A 22,146-nucleotide genomic window follows, 5' to 3' on the forward strand; every position below is an offset into this window, starting at 1 on the left:
TAGGGTACAAATAAGCAATCAGGAAACAATCAATATCAATATATAAGGATCCAAGCAACAAAGTTACAGTCCTGAAGTCATAAGTGGGAGGAGATGGGTGATAGGAAGGATGAGAAGACTAATAGTAATAGTAATGCAGATTTAGTGAATAGTTTGACAGTGGTGAGGGAATTTATTTGTTTAGCAGAGGGATGGCGTTCAGGGAAAAAACTGTCCTTATTTCTGGTTTTCTTGGTGTGCAGTGCTCTATAGAGTCATTTTGAGGGTAGGAGTTGAAACAATTTATGTCTGTAAATATTTTCAAGCCCTCTTTTTGACTCGTGCAGTGTACAGGTCCTCAATAGAAGGCAGGTTGGTAGTAATTGTTTTTTCTGCAGGCAAGCCAAAAGACCAAAAGACCAAAACACATTGTCACCAGTAATCAACACCCACACCAAGATTAACATTAAACCAACAATCCAGAAGTGAAGAATGCCCCAATGAAGTCCCTGCCAGACAAGCTGATTGTAAGCTACAGCCTAATCAAGGAACCGCCAAGACCACAGCCATTAAGACTGACAGGACAAGCCTGGAGAACAGGACTGTCAAACTCAAAGGCTGTGGTCTGGATTCGGACTTTGGGGTGCTTAGATCTGGCCCAGTGGTGAGATTCAAATTCTTTTACTACCAGTTCTGCAGGCATGGCTTGGTGGGCGTGGCATGGCTTGGTGGGCAGGAGAAGGATACTGCAAAATCCCCATTCCCTCCCCACTCATGTTTTCTCTTGAAGAGGATTGTAGGAGGCCATCACAGATGAAAATGGAGCTTGTAAGGGTCTCCTGGACTCTGTTTTCTTTGGCAGAGGGCGGCAGGAAGCCATCCCAGCCGAAAACGGATCTCAGGAATCTGTTTTCGCTGGCAGAGTGCTCAAGCCACCACAGGTGTGCCCCTCCCCAACACAAGTGAAATCGAGCTGGCCATGCCCTCCTTGCCCCCCCCGAAATGAAATACAACTCTGATGCGGTCCTCAATAAAATTGAGTTTGACACCCCTGCTCTAGAATTGTTCTGAATTGTTCAAGGCTTCCTGAGACAATAAAAAGCACATGCTTATTTTTTAAAAAAAACATCTTATTATTTCAAACGCTGGAAATTATGTTCATTCACAGCCCGTAATGAGTCCCAAATAGTTAGTAAAGAGTCCGACAGAAGTCTGCCAAAGTCTTTCGGGATAAGGCTGATAAGCACCCACCTTTATCTCCCTTGTAACGCTGCCAAAGACCTAATTGTCAATTAGCTTTGCAAGGCCACACGGAGCACAGAGTCAAAACGGAGCTTCAGAATTTAAACCAACCAGAATGAGCAAAGTTGCTTTCTGCAAAGGCTCACGTGCCTTTGCTCCTCCTTTATGTCTTATGGGAGGGGCCAATCATCTCCAAATCTTATTCCCGAGTTGTCCCTTTTCTCTTAACTGTTCTTGCCTTCTGGCAGCTCTGCGCATGCACACACTGGGAACAGGCTCCCCCTGTTCCTCTGCCTTGCTGATGTCCAACTCTGGAGGCTCCAGAGGCAGCACATAACTCCCCAGATAGCCTGGCCCCCGCTTTGCCTCTGATGCAGAGCCCTCATCTGAGCCTTCCCCAGACTCCAGGACTGGCCCATGTTCCTCCTGAACCTCCCCACTGTCCAACTCTGCTGCCAGCTCTGCAGGCCGGCGGCGGACCATAACAAGAATATAAGATGAGAGCAAAACCCCACTCCCTTCTCACACTGATGATGTTCCCTAGTAGGGTAATGAAACATCTGCAAGGAAATAACTAAGCTCAGAGAGTATCAAGCATCCCAGAATTACTGTACTTACCATATTCCAGTAGCAAAAGCCAGGATTTGATTTGCTGGGGAAAAAATTAGGTTAACGTATGAGCTATTTACTGACCTTCTGCTTAGCACAGGAACAGCTGAAGGAAGATTAAGACCAACCTGGAGGGAATCCAACACAAACCTCCACCAGTCCCCGTGATTTCTGCTCCAGCCTAGCCCACCTTTGCCGCAAAAACGAGGGAGACCAGTTTGTTTGCACGACCTGTTTCAAAGTCACCTCTGGCATTCTTTTAAAAAGTGTTTAAAGGGAGATTTGATATTTTACTGTTAAATTATTTTGTTGTCAGCGATACAGCATGGTGGTTTGATATACGACTTCGTTTATGTGCTGCCCGGCTATAAATTCAGCCCTATAAAAATTAATTGCAGCAGGGAGAGAGGGGAAAGGGAAAAAGAGGGAGTTGAGATGGCTTATTAAGGAGAAAGGAAAATGTGTGGTTGCCAAACCGACTTGGGGTGGCCGGTTTCTTGCCAATCAGCACGGAATCTGATCAACCCAGAGTTGAGATAGCTCCGTTGATTGCTTTCCAATCGAGATTCCACCGATCAGAATAGAACTGGAAGGGACCAGTTCAGTGGTGGGTTTCAAACCTTTTTGGAACCTACTCTGTGGGTGTAGCCTCCTTTGTGGGAGTGGCTTGCCGGCCATGTGACCTGGTGGGAGTGGCTTGCCGGCCATGTGTTTTCTCTCTCTCTCTCTCTTTCTCTCTCCTTCCTTTTGTCTCTCTGTCCATTTTTTCTTTTTTTTATTTCATCTCTCTCTCACTCTTTTTCTTTCTTTTTTCTTTTTTTATTTATTTATTTCTTCCTTTCCTTCTCTTTCTCTCTTTCTCTGTGTCAGTCAGTCTGTCTGTCTATCTGTCTGTCTGTCTGTCTGTCTGTCTGTCTCTCTCTCTCTCTGTGGCAATGGTGGGTTTCAAAAAAGTTTGGAACCTCTTCTGTAGGTGTGGCCTGCTTACCGGGTCCACTGGTGAAACCTCTTCTAACCGGTTCGGTAGATTTGACGAACCGGTTCTACCGAATAGGTGCGAACTGGTAGGAACCCACTTCTGGATCAGTTCTTAACCATAGTTTCAACCAGGAAACTGTGATCATGCTACAGCAAGACAAGACCCCAAAATGCTAGAGAATTCCTGGAAGTCTGTCACTCAGACCAATCGCCTTTTACTTAGCATGTAGAGAATGATAGAATGACAGGGTTGGAAGGGGCCTTGGAGGTCTTCTAGTCCAGCCTCCTGCTGAGGCAGGAAACCCTATACCAGGGGTGTCAACCTCGATTTCATTGAGGCCAGCATCAGGCTTGTGTTTGACGTCAGGGGGCACGGCCAGCTCGATGTCACACATCAGGGCTCCGTTTTCAGTCATGACGGCCTCCAGCAGCCCTCTGCCAGTGAAAAAGGAGCTTGGGGAGTCCCTCCCGAGCTCTCTTTTAACTGACATAGGAACGATGGGCCAGCCCTTCACCGTTTCCAGAGTGGCTCTGCTCCCAGCAATCATAAGAAAATTTCTATGGGGGCCAGAGAGGAAAGCTGTCGCGTAGTTTGTTCTGACCTAGGCTTCCTGAGAAAGCATAAATCACACTCTTAGTCCCAAGAACCCTCATTTATTTGAATGGCTGTGAATTATGGTCATTCACAGCCCGTAATGATACGCAAACAGTCTGTGAAGATTCTGACAGATGTCTGCTTGAGTTGCCACAGTCTTTCAGGGTAATGTTGATAAGCATCCACCTTTATCTCCCTTAAAACACTGCCAGAGACCTAACTGCCAATTCGTTTTGCAAGGCCAAACAGAGCACAGAGTCAAACAGAGCTTCTCGAAGTTTGAACCGACCAGAATGAACTAATTGCTTCCTGCAAAAGCTCACGTCCCTTTGCTCCTCTTTTATGTCTTATGGGAGGGGGCCAATCGTCTCCAAATCTTACTCCCGAGTTGCCCCTTTTGTCTTAATTGTTCTTGCCTTCTGGCAGCTCTGTGCATGGGCGCACTGGGAACAGGCTCCCCCCTCTTCATCTGCCTCGCTGATGTCAGACTCCAGAGGCAGCACATAACTGCCCACGTTACACCCACGTTACACCTATCCTCCGCGAGCTGCACTGGTTACCGATCAGTCTCCGGATACGCTTCAAGGTGCTAGTCGTAACTTATAAAGCCCTTCATGGTATTGGATCTGGGTACTTGAGAGACCGCCTGCTGCCAATCACCTCCCACAGACCCATTAGATCTCACAGGGTTGGCCTCCTCCGGGTGCCATCTACCAGCCAATGCCACCTGGCTATTACCCGGGGGAGGGCCTTCTCTGTGGCAGCTCCGGCCCTCTGGAATGAACTCCCCGCAGGGATTCGGACCCTCACCTCTCTCCAGGCCTTCCGAAAAGCCGTCAAAACCTGGCTTTGCCGGCAGGCCTGGGGTTGATGAGTTCCCCTCCCCTCTCGACATGTATGGCTGTGCGACTGTTGTCTACTTTTATTATTTGTATTTTGTCTTTTTATGTTCCCCCTTTTCCTCTTGAATTGTTCGCTGCCCTGAGTCCTCCCAGAGAAGGGCGGCATACAAATAATAAAATACAAATACAAATACAAATAACTACAAGATGCCCTTGGTCCCTCTCTGCCTCTGACACAGAGCCCACTTTCCGAGCCTTCCCCAGACTCCACCACTAGCCCTTGTTCCTCCCCAACCTGCTCACTATCTGACTCTGCTGCCAGCTCCGTGGACCATGGCATAGTTTTCTCTTAGCCATTGGTTATTTCCGTTCAGGTAATGCTCCCCAAAGCAAGCTGGTTTATTTATATTTTCAATTTCTAAGGCTGTCGGCTCTCTACTGACCCTGGGCATCTCACAGAGGGTTCAAAAGCATGTTAAGAGTGGGGGGGGGGGGGAGAGAGAGAGAGGGAACAAGCATAAGCTGTGCAGGAAGGGGGGGGGAAGACTTGATTAATAATTAAACTTCCCGTAGCCGATCCACATATCATCCTGTCCAGCACCTGTGGGAGCAAGCAGGCCTTTAAGGATGTGCTAAAGGAGAGCGTGGTCAGGCCATCTGCAACCCCCGGTGGGTGTTCCCATTGCAAAGAGCAAGCACGGCAACCGAGAAGGCATGCCTCGGGGGTACCATACGATGACATTGCTTGATAAATGGGTTTTGAAACCTGCTCTTGTTAAGGCAAGCAGAAATAATGGGAATAAAACAGGAGGCCAGACTGGGGAAAAAAATGTAATGTGTTTTTAAAACTGGAGGAAGAAAAATCTGTGCATAATCCACCCTAGGGTCAGGAAGTTGCTGGAAGTTTGCATGAGTTTGGGCGATCCTCTAGTTAAGATTCTGCCCAGTTCGGTGAACCCCCAAATGCCACCCCTGGCTGGCTCTGCCCACTCCGCCCCTCCAAACCTGTCCCACCCCTCCCAGGAATCCTCATGCAAGGTAAGAGCAGGGCCCGTGTGGAGGCCCGTGTGTATGAAGTGGGTGGGCGCACACGGGGCAAACCAGCGGTAACTAAATCTGCAACCCACCGCTGTATGGGTCTATTCAGGAGGACAGTGTATGGGTCTATACACTGTCCTCCGAGCCAAAAAGGCAAAGGATCTGTCAACCAATCAGAACAGAGCTGGAAGGGACCTGGGAGGTCTTCTAACCCACCCCTCTACTCAATCAGGAGACCCTGTAATGTTTCAGAAAAGGGCCCAGTCTTTTCTTAAAAGCCTCCAGTGCTGAAGTTGCCAGAAAGGCAAGTTGTTCCTCTGGCTAATTGTCCTCACGGTTAGTTGGATTTGTATATAAGTCTAAGTGCTGTTACTATCACATGACCATGGGGATGCTGCAAATATCATTAGTGTGAAAAATGATTGCTTCCTTCCTTCCTCCTTCCATCTCCTTCCTTCCTTTCCTCCCTCCCTCTCCTTCCTTTCCTCCCTCCCTCTCCTTCCTTCCTTCCTCCCTTCCTTCCTTCCTCCCTTCCTTTCCTTCCTCCCTCTCCTTCCTTCCTTCCTTCCTCCCTTCCTTTCCTTCCTCCCTCTCCTTCCTTCCTCCCTTCCTCCCTTCCTCCCTTCCTTTCCTTCCTCCCTCTCCTTCCTTCCTTCCTCCCTTCCTTTCCTTCCTCCCTCTCCTTCCTCCTTCTCCTTCCTTCCTCCCTTCCTTTCCTCCCTCCCTCTCCTTCCTTCCTCTCTTCCTTTCCTCCCTCCCTCTCCTTCCTTCCTCCCTTCCTTTCCTCCCTCCCTCCCTCTCCTTCCTTCCTTCCCTCCATCCTTCCTTCTTTCCTCCCTCCCTCTCCTTCCTTCCTTCCTCCATCTCCTTCCTTCCTTCCCTCCATCCATCCTTCCTTTCCTCCCTTCCTTTCCTCCCTCCCTCTCCTTCCTTCCTTCTTTCTTTCCTCCCTTCCTTTCCTCCCTCTCCTTCTTTTCCTCCCTCCCTCCCCTTCCTCCCTCCCTCCCTTCCTTCCTCCCTTCTTTTCCTCCCTCCCTCTCCTTCCTTCCTTCCTAAATTAAAAAAATTAAAAATTAATTAATTAAAAAATTAATTAAAATTCATTCCTTCCTTCCTTCCTTCCTTCCTTCCTTCCTTCCTTCCTTCCTTCCTTCCTTCCTTCCTTCTTTCCAAGAGCCATGGTGGTACTGGGCTTAGAATGTAGTATTGCAGGCCAACTCTGCCCACTGCCACAAGTTCAATCCTGAGTGGCTCAAGGTTGACTCAACCTTCCATCCTTCCGAGGTTGGTGAAACGAGGATCATGATTGTTGGGGAAAATTTGAGGATTCTAAAAGCCACTTAGAGAGGGCTGTCAAACACTATGAAGTGATAGATAAGTCTGCTATTGCTATCACATGATCTTGGGTTATGCAAACGTCATAAGTGTGAAAAAATGTCACTTTTTCAATGACATTGTATCTTTGATTGGTCACTAAATGAATGGATGTAAGCCGAGAACTACCTGTATACATTTCTGATGCTGCTAATGTTGAAAACCTTGTTCTGGCTTTCTTTATGCATGTTGTCCAACCATTTGCTGAATTGTAGGGACATCAGTTTATTAAAAAAAAAAAAAACTGATAGGCACCAATTAAAGAATTTAAAATTCATAAGCTGCAGGTCCTGTTTCTTTGAGATATTGGAGCTTTTCTCTTTGGGCCTCAATCTTTTTTTTCCTCCTAGGCAAATCCAACAAGACAAGTATCATTTGTTTTATGGGCAGTAGAATCTGTATCACATTTTTCTGGAATAAGAGCTGGTTCTCTTTGACCAGCCTGCTAAGAGCTTCAGTCTGAAGAAAATAGGCTGGATCAGGATAAAGGTAGCCATATATTTACCTTAAATTTAAATGTATTGAAGGGGGGGGGGGAAACCTCTTTTGAGTTCACTTCACATGATTTTCTGGTTGCATTTGTGCAACATGTTTCATTGGCTCAACAACAGACCAAGAAACACCATTTGCACACCTGGAGCAGATGTTGTAATTTTGATCTTGGTTTAGTTATTTTTTTATGCATGTCTAGAGGAAGAACTGTGTTACACAAATATGATAAATTCATTGTTCCATGTAGCATTTGCGCCAAGGAAGGAAAAAGAGAATGAAAAAATGAAATAAAGGAAAGAGAGAGCATGAAAGAAAGATGCAGAAAATGAAAAAGAGAAAGAAAGAGAGAGAGAGAGAGAAAGGAAGGAAGAAAGAGAGAGAAAGGAGAAAGAGAAAAAACAAAAGAAAAAGAAAGAATAGCAATAGCAATAACAGTTAAGACTTATATACCGCTTCATAGAGCTTTCAGCCCTCTCTAAGCAGTTTACAGAATCAGCATATTGCCCCCAACAACAATCCGGGTCCTCATTTTACCCACCTCAGAAGGATGGAAGGCTGAGTCAACCTTTGAGCCGGTGAGATTTGAACAGCTGAACTGCAGATAACAGTCCGCTGAAGTGGCCTGCAGTACTGCACCCTAACCACTGCGCCACCTCGATAGAAAGAAAGAGAAAGGAAGAAAGAGAAAGGAAGGAAGAAATGAAGAGAAAAAAGAGAAATAGACAAAGGAAGGAAGAAAGAGAGAAAAAGAAAAAGGGAAAGAAAGGAAGGAAGGAAGATATAAAGAAAGAGAGAGAAAGGAAGGAAGGAAGAGAAAAAAGAGAAAGAAAAAGAAAAGAAGAAGAAATGAAGAGAAAAAAGAGAAATAGACAAAGGAAGGAAGAAAGAGAGAAAAAGAAAAAGAGAAAGGGAAAGAAAGAAAGGAAGGAAGATATAAAGAAAGAGAGAAAGGGAAAGGGGGAGGGAGGGAGGGAAGGAAGGAAAGAAAGAAAAAAGGAATGGAGGCTTAGGATGAAGGCTCCCCTAGCCATAAGTCCCATCTGCTCTTCGAACAGGAATCTAGGAGAACCCACAAACCCTTCAGCACCTTCAAAAAAGTGTTGATGGACTCGACTCCTCACTCTCTATCAACACCGACTAGGACCAGTCTTCGAGAAAGAAGCCGAATCAGTCCAAGATTGAGCCTCCCAATCCCAAAAACCTCAGCTGTCCCTGAAGCATCCCACAGTCATAGCACTGAAGGCTTGGAGATCCAAGGAGAGCAAGGATGGAGGCACTACCCAAATCCTCAGGTTACTTAGCAAGACTGCCATTCTTCCAAACTTTTCAACCATGGTTATCATAACAGATAACAGATGAACGGAGTTAAGAAGGGATCTTGTAGGTCATCCAGTCCAAACCCCCCTCCCCTCTCAAGCAAGAGACCCTACACCATTTCTGACCAATGGCAGTCCAGTCTCTTCTTGAAAGCCTCCAGTGATGAAGCTCCCACAACTTCTGAAGGCAAATTCTCTTCCATGGGTTGATTGTTCTCACTGTCAGAAAGTTCCTCCTTATTTCTAGGTTGAATCTCTCCTTGGTCAGTTTCCATCCATCATTCCTTGTCTGGCCTTCAGGTGCCTTGGAAAATAGGATGGCCTCCTCTTCCTCCTCTCTGTGGCAGCCCATCAAATATTGGAAGACTGCTATCATGACTCCCCTGGTCCTTCTCTTCCCTAAACTAGCCAGGCCCAGTTCCTGCATCTGTTCTTCATATGTTTTAGCCTCCAGTTCCCTCATCATCTTGGTGGCTCTTCTCTGCACTTTTTCTAGCATCTCAACATCTTTTTAATAGTGTGGCGATCTGGCTCTGCTCGGTGCTTGACAGTATATTACACGCCAAGTTTCTGCCGATGTCTTTTTGGTTTGTAGCTTTGCACACACTTTAATCCCAGCCAAGAGATTGGCGAATCAATCAAAGGGAGGCATCAGGTCGGAGAACAGCAAGTGTTTGGGCAAACCGTGAGCTTAAAATGCAGGGATCGCACCGGCCAGGAGATAAAATGAGACACTGCAGTGTGGCCAAGGGGATTTATGGTGTGGATCAAAACTTAATGCAGGCAATTGACAAATAGTTGATATCCAACAGGTTTGCAAACAGAATAAGACTCTGGCCATGCAGCGTTGAGAATTTGCCATCTTCATTAAGTTAAGATTGAATGCTAATCAGTGGTGTCTTTACAACAAGGGAAGTACAAACAGTCCTTGACATACAACAGTTTATTTAGTGACCATTGGAAGTTACAACAGAACCCCAAAGGGTGACTTTTCACACTTACGACATGGCGGTGGAATATGTAAATTGTTTTGTGCACATGCGCAGAGTGATTTACAGTGAGTTGTGCACATGCAGCCACTAAAATTCAAAATGGCGGTGCCCAAGTGGCAGCCATGGAACCGGTTCAGGGGCGTGTTGGGCCTGGGTTGCTGCCTGTTCGGGTTGTTAGGGTAAGGTATTGTAATTTAGAGAGCCAGTTTCATTTACGTGGTTAAGGCAGCAATGTGAGAAACCAGGAGACGTGCGTTCTAGTCCTACATTATGCATGAAAGCCAGAAGGGTGACTTTGGGTCAATCATCAGGAGACTGTGAGTTCTAGTCCTGTCTTAAGCATGAAAGCCAGCTGGGTAACTGTGGACCAATTACCAGGAGACTGTGAGTTCTAGTCCAACTTTAGGTACGAAAGCTGGCTGGGCGACTTTGGGCCAATCATCAGGAGACTGTGAGTTCTAGTCCCACTTTAGGTATGAAAGCTGGCTGGGTGACTTTGGGGCAATCATCAGGAGACTGTGAGTTCTAGTCCTGACTTAGGCATGAAAGCCAGCTGGGTGACTGTGGACCAATTACCAGGAGACTGTGAGTTCTAGCCCCACTTTAGGTATGAAAGTTGGCTGGGTGACTTTGGGCTAATCATCTGGAGACTGTGAGTTCTAGTCCTGTCTTAGGCATGAAAGCCACACGGGTGACTGTCGACCAATTACCAGGAGACTGTGAGTTCTAGTCCAACTTTAGGTATGAAAGCTGGCTGGGTGACTTTAGGCCAATCATCTGGAGAATGTGAGTTCTAGTCCCACTTTAGGTATGAAAGCCAGCTGGGTGACTGTGGACCAATCACCAGGAGACAGTGATTTCTAGTCCCATTTTAGGTATGAAAGTTGGCTGGGTGACTTTGGGCCAATCATCTGGAGACGGTGAGTTCTAGTCCTGTCTTAGCCATGAAAGCCACCTGGGTGACTTTGGGCCAATTCTTCTCTCTCACCACAACCTACCTCAAAAGTTGCTGTTGTGAGTAAATAGAAAGAGGATGGTGTGCTCGATATGTCTGCCACCTTGAGCTATTTGTAAAAATAAAAAGGCAGCTTATAAATACACCAATAAAAAGTCAACACTTGTGAAAATTTATGTTCCTACCAACAGTTTGGCAGATCAAATCTCACCAGGTTCCAGGTTGACTCCACCTTCCATCCTTCCAAGGTGGGTAAAATGAGGACCCAGATTGTTGGGGGCAAGAGGCTGACTCTGTAAACCACGTAGAGAGGGCTGTAAAAGCACTGTGAAGCAGTAAGGTAAAGTTTATGTGCTAGTTGTTCCCGACTCTAGTGGGCGTTGCTAATCTCTGTTTCAAAGCCGAACAGCCAGGGGTGTCCAAAGACGTCGCAGCATGACTCAACGCCGAAGGCACATGGAACGCTGTTCCCTTCCCACCAAAGGTGATGCCTATTTTTCTACGGGCATTTCTATGTACTTTCGAACTGCTAGGTTGGCAGAAGCTGGGACAAGTAATGGGAGGTCACTCCGTTACGCGGCGCTCGGGATTCGAACCCCCAAACTGCCAAGCTTACTGATCGGCAAGCTCAGTGTCTTAGCCACTGAACCACCAACACACACACACACACACACACACACACACACACACACACATGTATATGTATATATCTGTTCTAATAGCTAGAAAGCTGAAAATGCTTCTCCCTTCCCATCCTCCCATATCATTATGCATTGTTAGAGAGCATTACATGAAATGAAAAGCATAATTAACCTACATAGTTTAACCTTTGCTTTTACTGAATTTGCAAATGTTGCTGGTGTGTTTTTCCCCAAAGCTTTTGACTCTGAAATAATACAATAAGAGTGAACTCGACTTTCCTGATCAGATGCAGGCAAGACCACACCACGCTGAGAAGAAGAAGAAAAAGCAGGCAAAGTTATGAGTTGGTCTGATTAACCAATTTTTGTATGCTTCTTTCCCTTCCTTCCCTGTGTCACTGACAGTTGTGGTTGGGTCCAAGCAAATAGTCATAAGTCAAACTGTGTAATTCCAAAAAAGGAAGAACCATTGCAACTGATATCCCAGTATTCATTGCAGTTTTTAATTAATTGTTTAATATTAAATGTAAGAAGTCACACTGCCACCTAGAGACTGGAAGCTTGGAAACACTACTTTCTTTGAATATCTGATAACTCAAAGTCCTTGATTTTGTTTATTGGAAGGGACAGTGGGAAGAACATGATTTGTTTATACAGGTGCTCTTTTGGAGTACTATCAGTAGTTGGACTGGAGTAAAGAGAAAGCCTTGACTTGAAAGATTATAGTGAATTTGTTTGAAACCTAGCAATAAGCCTTGGATGTTTTAGTGGCAGTGATTATAACGTGGAAAAATGGTGCAACATGAAGAAGAAAAGGAATTAACATTGCAAATAATTATGCTAGAAATTCAAAAAGTACTAATAAGTACAGAGAACATTGAAAAGGGACTTGAGATTATAGAACAAAGAACAAAAAGAATGGAGGGAAGAGTTGAAAATATTTACAAAACGATGATGAAATTTGAGGATATTCAAAAAGTTGCAGAAAAATATGAACAAAATGATAAGAAAATTGTTGACATTGACAGCAAACCGAGAGTGGAGGAAAATGATACGTGTGGAATATTGAAAGGAGAGATTGACGAACTGGAACTCTATCTCAGATGTCAAAACATGGAAGAACAAAAAGGAGAAAATCTGGCAGAAACAATGAGAGTAATTTTGGCTGAAGCCCCAGTGATAACCAAAGGCAAGCTGATGGAAGGAACAGATGGAGGGTTTCAAGTCTTTACAAGATATGCAATGAACAACAAGCTGCCAAGAGAAGTCCACATAAGACTCATTAAGAAAACAAATTAGAATGCAGATTTTACAAATGGCAAGAGATATTGGACTGCACTACTACTGGAAGGATACAGGATGATGAAATGAAATGTCACAATAAAAATTAAGTTAAACTTAGTTAAATTTTGAGTATTATGTATAAGTTAAAGTACTAATAGTTATAGTCAAATAAATGATTAACAATGATAATAATGCTTTTACACTAAATTGATAATATGAAATTTTATATAAGCTGTAAGTGAGGACTATGGAGATGATGCTGAAAAGTTTTGTTATAAAAGATAAACAATTCTATATGGAACAGAATATAAAAAATGTATTACTATTGAATGATTTCAGGATGATGTAATGAAATGCCATAATATAAATTTACTTTAAATTTAGTATACTTCACATAAAAAGGATGTAGTAATATCTATACCCAATGAATGCTTAATAATCATAATTGTATACATTGTATACATATATATTAGACTGATGATATGAATAATGGAACATGCTGAAATGAATAAGTTGACATATGAAATTAGAGAACAAGAAGATAAACAATTTTATAGGATATGGGATTTATTTTATCAGTGGTCAGATAAAATAACATGGAATTTAAAATTGCTAGAGAATGTTACCAATACCAAAAATAATAGAATAATTTAGAATAGGATACAAAAATACTTTATTATTGGATATATTGACGATGATGTAATGAATTATTATAATATAAATGAACCCATATTTAGAATACCTCATTGAAAATGAAGAAATAATAGTGATAGTCAAACAAATGAAGCACTATAATAATAACGTATATAAATATATTTGATTGCCAATATGTGACTTTATATAAAGTTTAAGTGATGACTATGGAAAGGATGCGCAAAAACCTTGTAACCAATCGACACACTGTACACAACGGAAGATGTTTTTTTTATGTTACATGTCTTGTTTGTTTATAAATAAAAACTTTAATATATTTTTAAAAAAAGGCATGGAACCAATGTCTTAATGGCAGTAAGAGATAAAATTGCTGGAAAGGATAGATCAGATCCAGTAGCATCATCCATGTTGAGCCGTGTAGGGCATTTTAAATGAAAACCAGCATCTTGAATTGAGTTCAGAAGCTTTTTGGCAATAGATCCATCCATCAAGTTTAATTCTACTAATTCTCTTCCTCCCCATTAGCAGATGGGCTGCTGTGTTTGGTACCAATTGGCCTTCAGAGTTGTTTTGAAAAGCAGTTCCAGGTTGACAGCCAGAAAATCAGATTATGAGGAATTCAGGCCTCAACCGATCTCATATTACTACTGTGATGTGCAGTATATATTTATTTAGATCCCACATTTATCATTTTTACAAATAACTAGAGGCACTGAACATATATCCAGCACACCTTTCCTGCTGCTAATAAAGGTAAAGGTTCCCCTCACATATATGTGCTAGTCATTCCCGACTCTAGGGGGCGGTGCACATCTCCGTTTCAAAGCCAAAGAGCCAGCGCTGTCCGAAGATGTCTCCATGGTCATGTGGCTGGCATGATTAAACACCAAAGGCTCATGGAACGCTGTTACCTTCCCACCAAAGGTGGTTCCTATTTTTCTACTTGCATTTTTACATGCTTTCGAACTGCTAGGTTGGGAGAAGCTGGGACAAGTAACGGGAGCTCACTCCGTTATACGGCGCTAGGGATTCGAACTGCCAAACTGCTAACCTTTCTGATCCACAAGCTCAGTGTCTTAGCCACTGAGCCACCACATCCCTCCTGCTCCTGATAGGGAGAACAATTAATCGATGGAATAGCTTTCCCCTTGCACTTGTGGGTGCTCCATTGTTAGAGGTTTTTTTCAAAATGGACTGGACAATCTTTTGAACAAGTCTCCTGCCTTGAATAAGAACACTTTATCGTCATTGTACATATATACACAGTATACCCATACAAAGAAATTCACATAACACCCAGAGACCAGGTCCAACACACATGACAATCCCCCCACCACACACACACCAAAAATTTCCCACCCCGAATGTAAGAGTAGGAAAGAGGGGAGGAATGGGAAGAAGAGAGGAAGGGTAAAGGGAAGGAAGGGGAAGGAGAGAAGGGAAAGGAGAGGAAGAAGGAAGGAAGGAGAGAAGAAAGAGAAGAAGGGGGGTAGGAAGGAGGGAGGGAAGCAAGGAGGGAAGGAAGGAGGGAAGCAAGGAGAGAAGGAGGGAAGGAAGGAGAGAAGAAAGGAGGGAAGGAAGGAGGGAATGTAGGAGAGAAGGAAGGGGGAAGGAAGGAGGAAAGGAAGGGGGAAAGGAAGGAGAGAAGGAGAAAAGAAAGGAGGGAAGGAAGGAAGGAGGGAAGGAAGGAGGGAAGGAGAGAAGGAGGGAAGGAAGGGGAAGGAGGGAGGGAAGGAAGGAGGGAAGGAAGGGGAGTAGGAGAGAAGAAACGAGGGAAGGAAAGAGGGAGGGCGGGAAGAAGAAGTAGGACTGTTGTAAGATAAGATGGATCTATGGGATATTAAAAAAGCAATCTTCAAGTATATTGTCAACTGTAGGGAAAAAATGTTATAAATACATATTATTAATAACAGTTATGAGATCATATAATTGTGAATGTATATATGAAGTTGATAAAATTAAAATTAAAAAAAAATAATAATAAAAAAAAATTCCCTACCCCTAAACCACCCAAGCCTCCACACAACAGACCAAGTAATGCTGTCCAACAACTCACTGATGGTGCCCCCTTCATTGTTCATTGTTGAGTGCAATTATAGCTCTGGGATAAAAACTATCCAGAAGACGTGTGGGCCGAGTTTTAATTGTTCTGTATCTTCTCCCAGAAGGCAACAGTCCAAAAATATTGTAAGCAGGATCGGCGGAGTCTATGAGAATGTTGTGCAACTTCCTCAAACAGCGAGATGTGAAGATGTCATCCAGGGCTGGTAGCTGGAGCCTAGTGATATTCTGGGCAGTTTTAATGATTCTCCGGAGAGCTTTTTTTGTCCGCTGCAGAGGTGCTCCTGTACCATGCAAGAATGCTGTATGTCGGGACACTCTGAGGTCTCTTCCAGCCTCATCATTTTATCAGTCAATCAGAATAGAGCTGAAGGGACATTGGAGATCTTCTAGTCCAACCACCTGCTCAAACAGGAGACTCTTTACCATTTCAGACAAGTGGCCACCCAGTGTCTTCTTAAAGACCTCCAGTGATGAAGGACCCACAACTTCTAAAGACAAGCTGTTCCCCTACTTAATTGTTCTCACCTTCGGAAGTTTCTCCTTAATTCGAGGTTGCTTCTCTCCTTGATCAGTTTCCATCTGGTTGTTTCTTGTCCTGCCCTCCAGTGCTTTGGAGAATAATTTGACCACTTCTTCTTTGTGGTAGCTCCTTAGATATTGGAAGACTGCTATCATGTCATCCCATTTCTTTTCTCTAGACTAGCCATACCCAAATCCTGAAACTGTTATTCATATCTTGTACTCCAGGCCTTTAGTTGCTCTTCTCTGCCCTTTTTCCAAAGTCTCAACATCTTTTTTTGTAATATGGTGACCAAAACTGGATGCAGTATTCCAGGTGTGGCCTTACTAAAGCTTTGTAAAGTACCAATACTTAACATGATTTTGACTCTCTGTTTACCCTGTTTCCAGTGGTGGGTTTCAAATTTTTTTAGAACCTCTTCTGTAGGTGTGGCTTTGTGGGAGCGGCTTGCCAGACATGTGACCAGGTGGGAGTGGCTTGCCAGCCATATGACTGGGTGGGCATGGCCAACTTGTAAAATGTGGTGAAACTCTCTTAACAACGCTCTTGCTTAACAACCAAAATGTTGTCTCAGAAAGTCTGGCATTTGAAGCACACAAGTCTTAAAGCTGTCAAGTTACAAGACCCTTACACTCCTAACTCTTTAGAAAAAAAAAACTCAGGGGTGTTCAAACGTGACAGCTTTAAGACTTGTGGACTTCAACTCCCAGAATTCCTCCTCTCACTCTTCATCTTGATGATGTACGGATGGGCGGGGGGAGGGAGCTGGAGCCGGTTCTAAACGGCACTGTAGATTTGTGGAACCTCTTCTGTAGAAGAGGTTAGAACTGGCAGGAACCCACCCCTGCCTGTTTCCCTGAAAATAAAACCTCCCTGGATAATAAGCCAAATTGGGCTTTTGAGCACATACACTGAAATAAGCCCCCCCCAAAAAAATAAGCCCTCCCTGGAAATATTGCAACACATCAGCAGCCATAAGGTGACCATGCTCACTACCTCCTGCACCACAAAAATAATAAGACCTCCCCGAAAATAAGGCCAAGCGTTTATTTCAGAGGGGGGTGGGTGGGTTCAAAAGAAAGTAAGACCCTGTGCATCAGCTGCCAAATAAGCCAACACAGTTCTAGACTACATAAACAGAGGGATAGCTTCAAAATCATATGAACTGCTAGTATACTGCTTTATTCTGCATTTGTTAAGACCACACTTGGAAGACTGCATCCAGTTCTGGTTACCATGATACAAACAAGATGTTGAGACTCTAGAAAGAGTGCAGAGAAGAGCAACAAAGAGGATTAGGGGACTGGAGAATAAAACATATGAAGAACAGTTGCAGGAATTGGATATGTCTAGTTTAATGAAAAGAAGGACTAGGGGAGACATGATAGCAGTCTTCCAATATCTCAGGAGGTGCCACAAAGAAGAGGGGATGAAACTATTCTCCAAGGCACCTGAGGGTAGGACAAGAAGCAATGGGTGGAAACTAATCAAGGAGAGAAGCAACTTAAAACTGAGGAGAAATTTCCTGACAGTCAGAACAATTAATCAGTGGAACAGCTTCCCTCCAGAAGTTGTGAATGCCCCAACACTGGAAGTCTTTAAGAAGATGTTGGATAGCCATTTGTCTGAAACGGTATAGGGTTTCCTGCCTAGGCAGGGGGTTGGACAGGTTGGACTAGAAGACCTCCAAGGTCCCTTCCAACTCTGCTATTGTATTGTTGTCTTGTATTTTCGGGGAAACACGGTACATAATCAAGGATTGTATGAGCTTTTTTGGCTGTTGCTACATAATACTGGTTCATGTTTAAGTCATTGTTAAATTCATTGTTAAAGTCATTGTTAAGTCAAAGGAGCCGAGGTGGCACAGTGGTTAGGGTGCAGTACTGCAGGCCACTTCAGCTGACTGTTATCTTCAGTTCAGCGGTTCAAATCTCACCGGCTCAAGGTTGACTCAGCCTTCCATCCTTCCGAGGTGGGTGAAATGAGGACCCAGACTGTGGGGGCAATTTGCTGACTCAGTTTGCTAAAAATCTGTAAACCGCTTAGAGGGGGCTGAAAGCCCTATGAAGTGGTATATAAGTCTGATTAATAAATAATAAATAAATAAATTGTCCGCTAGGACTCCAAGGTAACCTCTCACAATTGACTGATTTTTGAGCCACATTTCGCCTGCTCTATATTCATACCTTCGGTTTTACCTGCTTAGTTGTAAAACCTTGATTTTCTCCACATTAAATTTCATTTTATGTTCTAATTCTTGTGAAAAGACGGGTTGTTTCAGACCATGCGCGGAGTCTGATTAGCTACAGAGAGCCTAGCATTGCAGTTGTTCAGCCTGTTTATGGCGTCTGTTTGTATTGTACGAGATTTGGCACTGGCCTTGTATCGCTCTTGACTGCTCAGAGTCCCCTTGGTTGAAGCATTCTATCCGTTTTATAAAGAAATAATAAAACCGGTGGAAAGCTGACAACAATGCTTTGAAAAGGATGACCCTCTCTCCAAGGGGTTCTTGTTTACTCAACTGTGCGATTGGCTTTGAGCCTCTACAACAACACAACACGTCAAAGGGAAAGGGTCTTGTGCGTGTGGCCACTATCTTGACCTTTTGTTTGTTTGTTTTAACTTTCTCAAGGACACCCTTTATTTCGAGTCCCAACGATGCTTTCACAAAAAAACCAAACTGGAATTTCTTGCCCCCGCCCCCTTTGGAAGTGTTTCCCTTCTTCTGCAAGGGGCTTCTTCGGTTCATTTGAAGAAGCTTCTTGCATGAGAAACAAAACAGTTTAGAACAGAGAAGAGCTGTGGTGATGCAGTGGTTAGAGTGCAGCATTGCAGACGAATTCTGCCGACTGCCGGGAGTTCGATCCTGACCGGCTCAAGGTTGACTCATTGATTTGATTTGATTTTGATTTGACTCATCCTTCCATCCTTCCAAGGTTTGTGAAATGAGGACCCAGATTATTGGGGGCAATACAGGGGTGAAATTCAGCAGGTTCTGACAGGTTCTGGAGAACTGGTAGCGGAAATTTTGAGTAGTTCGGAGTCTTCTAGTAAAGCTCTCTGCACAAGCAGGGGACAGTACACCATTTCAGGCAAGTGGATATAATATCTAGTCTCTTCTTGAAACCCTCTAGTGTTGGAGCACCCAGAACATCTGAAGGAAAGCTTTTCCTCTATTTAATTGTCCTCACTGTTAGGAAGTTTCTCCTTAATTCCAAGTTGCTTCTCTCCTTGATTAGTTCCCATCTGTTTTTTTATTGCCTTGCCTTCTTGTCACCTCTAGTCCTTCTTTTCAGATTAAACATACCCATCAGTGGTGAGTTCTTACCGGTTCGGCTCAACCGGCAGTGGCTTGGTGGCCTGGGTCTCTGAAACTGGCAGTGCCCCAGGCCTGCCATACCCCTGAACTGGTTCTCTTGGTGGCACTGTAGGCACCACCATCTTGTTTTTCAATTCTACGCATGAACAGAACAATTTTAATCACACTGTGGATGTGCGGACAGCATGCACAGTGCGTGTCAAGCATGCACAGTGCGCGTCAAGCATGCACAGTGCGCGTCAAGCATGCACAGTGCGCGTCAGGCATGCACAGTGCGAGTCAAGCATGCACAGTGCACGTCAAGCATGCACAGTGCGCGTCAAGCATGCACAGTGAGTGTCAAGCATGCACAGTGCGCATCAAGCATGCACAGTGCGCATCAAGCATGCACATCGTGCATAAAGCATGCACAATGTGCATCAAGCATGCACAGCGTGCATCAAGCATGCACAGCGTGCATCAAGCATGCACATCACACATCAAGGATGCACAGCGTGCATCAATCATGCACAGACCACATCAAGTATGTGCAGTGTGCATCAAACATGCACAGCATGCATCAAACATGCACAGCATGCATCAAACATGCACAGAATGCATCAAGCATGTGCAGCAGAGCGCACCTCAAGCATGTGCAGCACAGCACACATCAAGCATGCGCAGCACAGCACACATCAAGCATGTGCAGCACATATCAAGCATGTGCAGCATGCATCAAGCATGAACAGCACACACATGAGCGAACCGGCAGTAGTGCCTACTGGAACCCATCCCTGATACCCATTCCTGAAATCATTCTTCATATGTTTTAGCCTCCAGCCTCTTAATCATCGTTGCTCTTCTTGTTGTGGCTCACCAGCTGCCAGCGAAGCTGGTAGCAGACTTGGACAGTGAAGAGGTTGGGGAAGAAATTGGGCCAGTTCTGGAGTCTGGGGAGGGCAATGATGGATGCTCAGCATTGGACATAGAGATAGAAGCAGAGCCGTCTGATGTTCCCCAGCCACCGAAGAGGGAGCTGCCTTTAGAGTCAGAAATGAGCGAGGAGATAAATCAGATGGGGCCTGTTCCAGATGCACGCATGCGCAGAACAGATAGCAGAGGTGAACAACGGAGGACAAGGAGTCAAGTCAGGAAGCAAAACAAATGTGGATGCTGAATGGCCCCTACCTGGCTGGGGAATAAATGGGAGGAAAGTGGAGTGGTTGTCATAGGAGACAACAGTTCGTATTTCTGAAGATTTTGCTCATGGTGTTTTGTGCGACAAAGATTGCAATTGCCTGGCAATTATCGTAACCCAGCTGATAAGGCCTATTGCTTCCATTAATAGCAATAGCAATAGCAGTTAGACTTATATACCGCTTCATAGGGCTTTCAGCCCTCTCTAAGCGGTTTACAGAGTCAGCATATCGCCCCCACAGTCTGGGTCTTCATTTCACCCACCTCGGAAGGATGGAAGGCTGAGTCAACCTTGAGCCGGTGAGATTTGAACCGCTGAACTGCAGATAGCAGTCAGCTGAAGTGGCCTGCAGTACTGCACTCTAACCACTGTGCCACCTCGGCTCTTAACTCCTTGCAGGATTCTTTCCTGGACTTTGTGGGTGAATGCTGTTAATTCCCAAGGTGTAAATAAAGAGGGGTTTTTCTTCGCGAAGAATCTGTTTCTTGCTTCTGTGAAGGCTGGGTCAGAACACTTCTCTGCACTCTTTCCAGAATCTCAACTCCTTTTTTCTATTGCGGTGACCACAACAGGATGCAGCATTCCAACTTTGTGGTCTTACTAAAGCTTTGTAAAGTGGTATTAATACTTCATGTAGAATCTTGATTCTGGTCCTCTATTAATGTAGCTTTTTAATTCTACTAGTGCATTTTTTTTTCGAGGAAAAAAAATCAAGGAAGTACATTTTCCTTTTGGAAAAGCACTTGTTGGAAGAAACGTCCTACTGGGTTCAGGTCCAAGTGGGGAGAAAGGCACTGGAAACATGGCGACTGTTTGGGAAGATGATTTAATGGTGGACAGGACCACATGGTTTGAGAACCTGGGCAAAAAAAGGGAAGAGATGCTAAGAGTGCCTGAGTTTTATGCCCTCTCTGGGCTTTGAACATCCTGGGGCACAGGAAGAGTGTCCTGATTGGTCACTGTCAGAGACCATAGCAAGCTTTGTAGGTTCTCTGTGTGCTAAGTTTGCTTGAATCTTGCTGGGTGATGCAATGAAAGGCAATTAAATGGCTCTGGAGGTAGAACTTGGTTATGTAGAATAGACTGGCCTAGGCCTTAATGGTCCATTAACAAAGGTGTGTGTATGTGTGTGTGGGGGGGTGAGTTTCTTCCTTCCGTTTAGGAGAAATATTCTGCCCTTTTAATATTTCCTAAAATTTTTCATTTTTCTCGGAGAGGGATGGGTACACACTTTTGGGGCAACCACGATTTGGAAATTTGAGAATCTCCATAGGCACCTTTTGTTGCAAGATTTTCTTCTTCCTGGCTTCCATGGGAAAGACGTGTGGTGTGTTTCTGACAACGTCCTTTCCCAAAACCATTCTGGGCAAACTAGCCGTCAGTTCAACTCGAGTGGCAATTTGGACCAGCCATCTGTGTCTGACACTTAACTCAAATACCAGATCCTGGCTTTGCAGCTGAAGGCCATGTACAATGAGGAGATATGCATGACACGGAAAGTGGTAACAGATCTTTCCCCCCCCTTCCCCTCCCTCCTCTCTTTACATGAAGAATTTATCTCCTCGGTCACGCTCGGTATCATTTTTCACAAATGAATAGCTTCCTCCTCTTTATGCGTGGCGCTGTTTTCTGGCGATCAAAATGAATAATGCTTGCCAGGGAATGTGATATTAAAAAGAGAAGAGAATGGCACTCGCAGGAAGAGTGGGGAGCTTTAAAACCAAAAAAATTGGGTGTGTGGCTTGGTGAGGATTTCTCTTAGGGCAAGGTTCTGCGGATGACGAGGTGGGTTCCTACCAGAGGTGGGTTCCTACAAGTTCGCACCTATTTGGTAGAACCGGTTCGTCAAATCTACCGAACCGGTTAGAAGAGGTTCCACCAGTGGACCTGGAAAGCAGGCCACACCTACAAAAGAGGTTCCAAAAATTTTTGAAACCCACCCCTGGTCCTTGGATATGATTATTCTACACTGTCATGCTCATATTTATAAAACTCAGTGCCTCTGTGAAAGGTAAGGATGACTACTGCGTTTGTGGTGCAATCAGAACATTGCGTGTGTTGAAGTTGTTTTAACG

Source organism: Thamnophis sirtalis, unplaced genomic scaffold (genome assembly GCF_051295495.1).
Source record: "Thamnophis sirtalis isolate CommonGarterSnake01/CBP01778 unplaced genomic scaffold, rThaSir2_p1.2 scaffold_5, whole genome shotgun sequence".
NCBI lineage: Eukaryota > Metazoa > Chordata > Lepidosauria > Squamata > Natricidae > Thamnophis > Thamnophis sirtalis.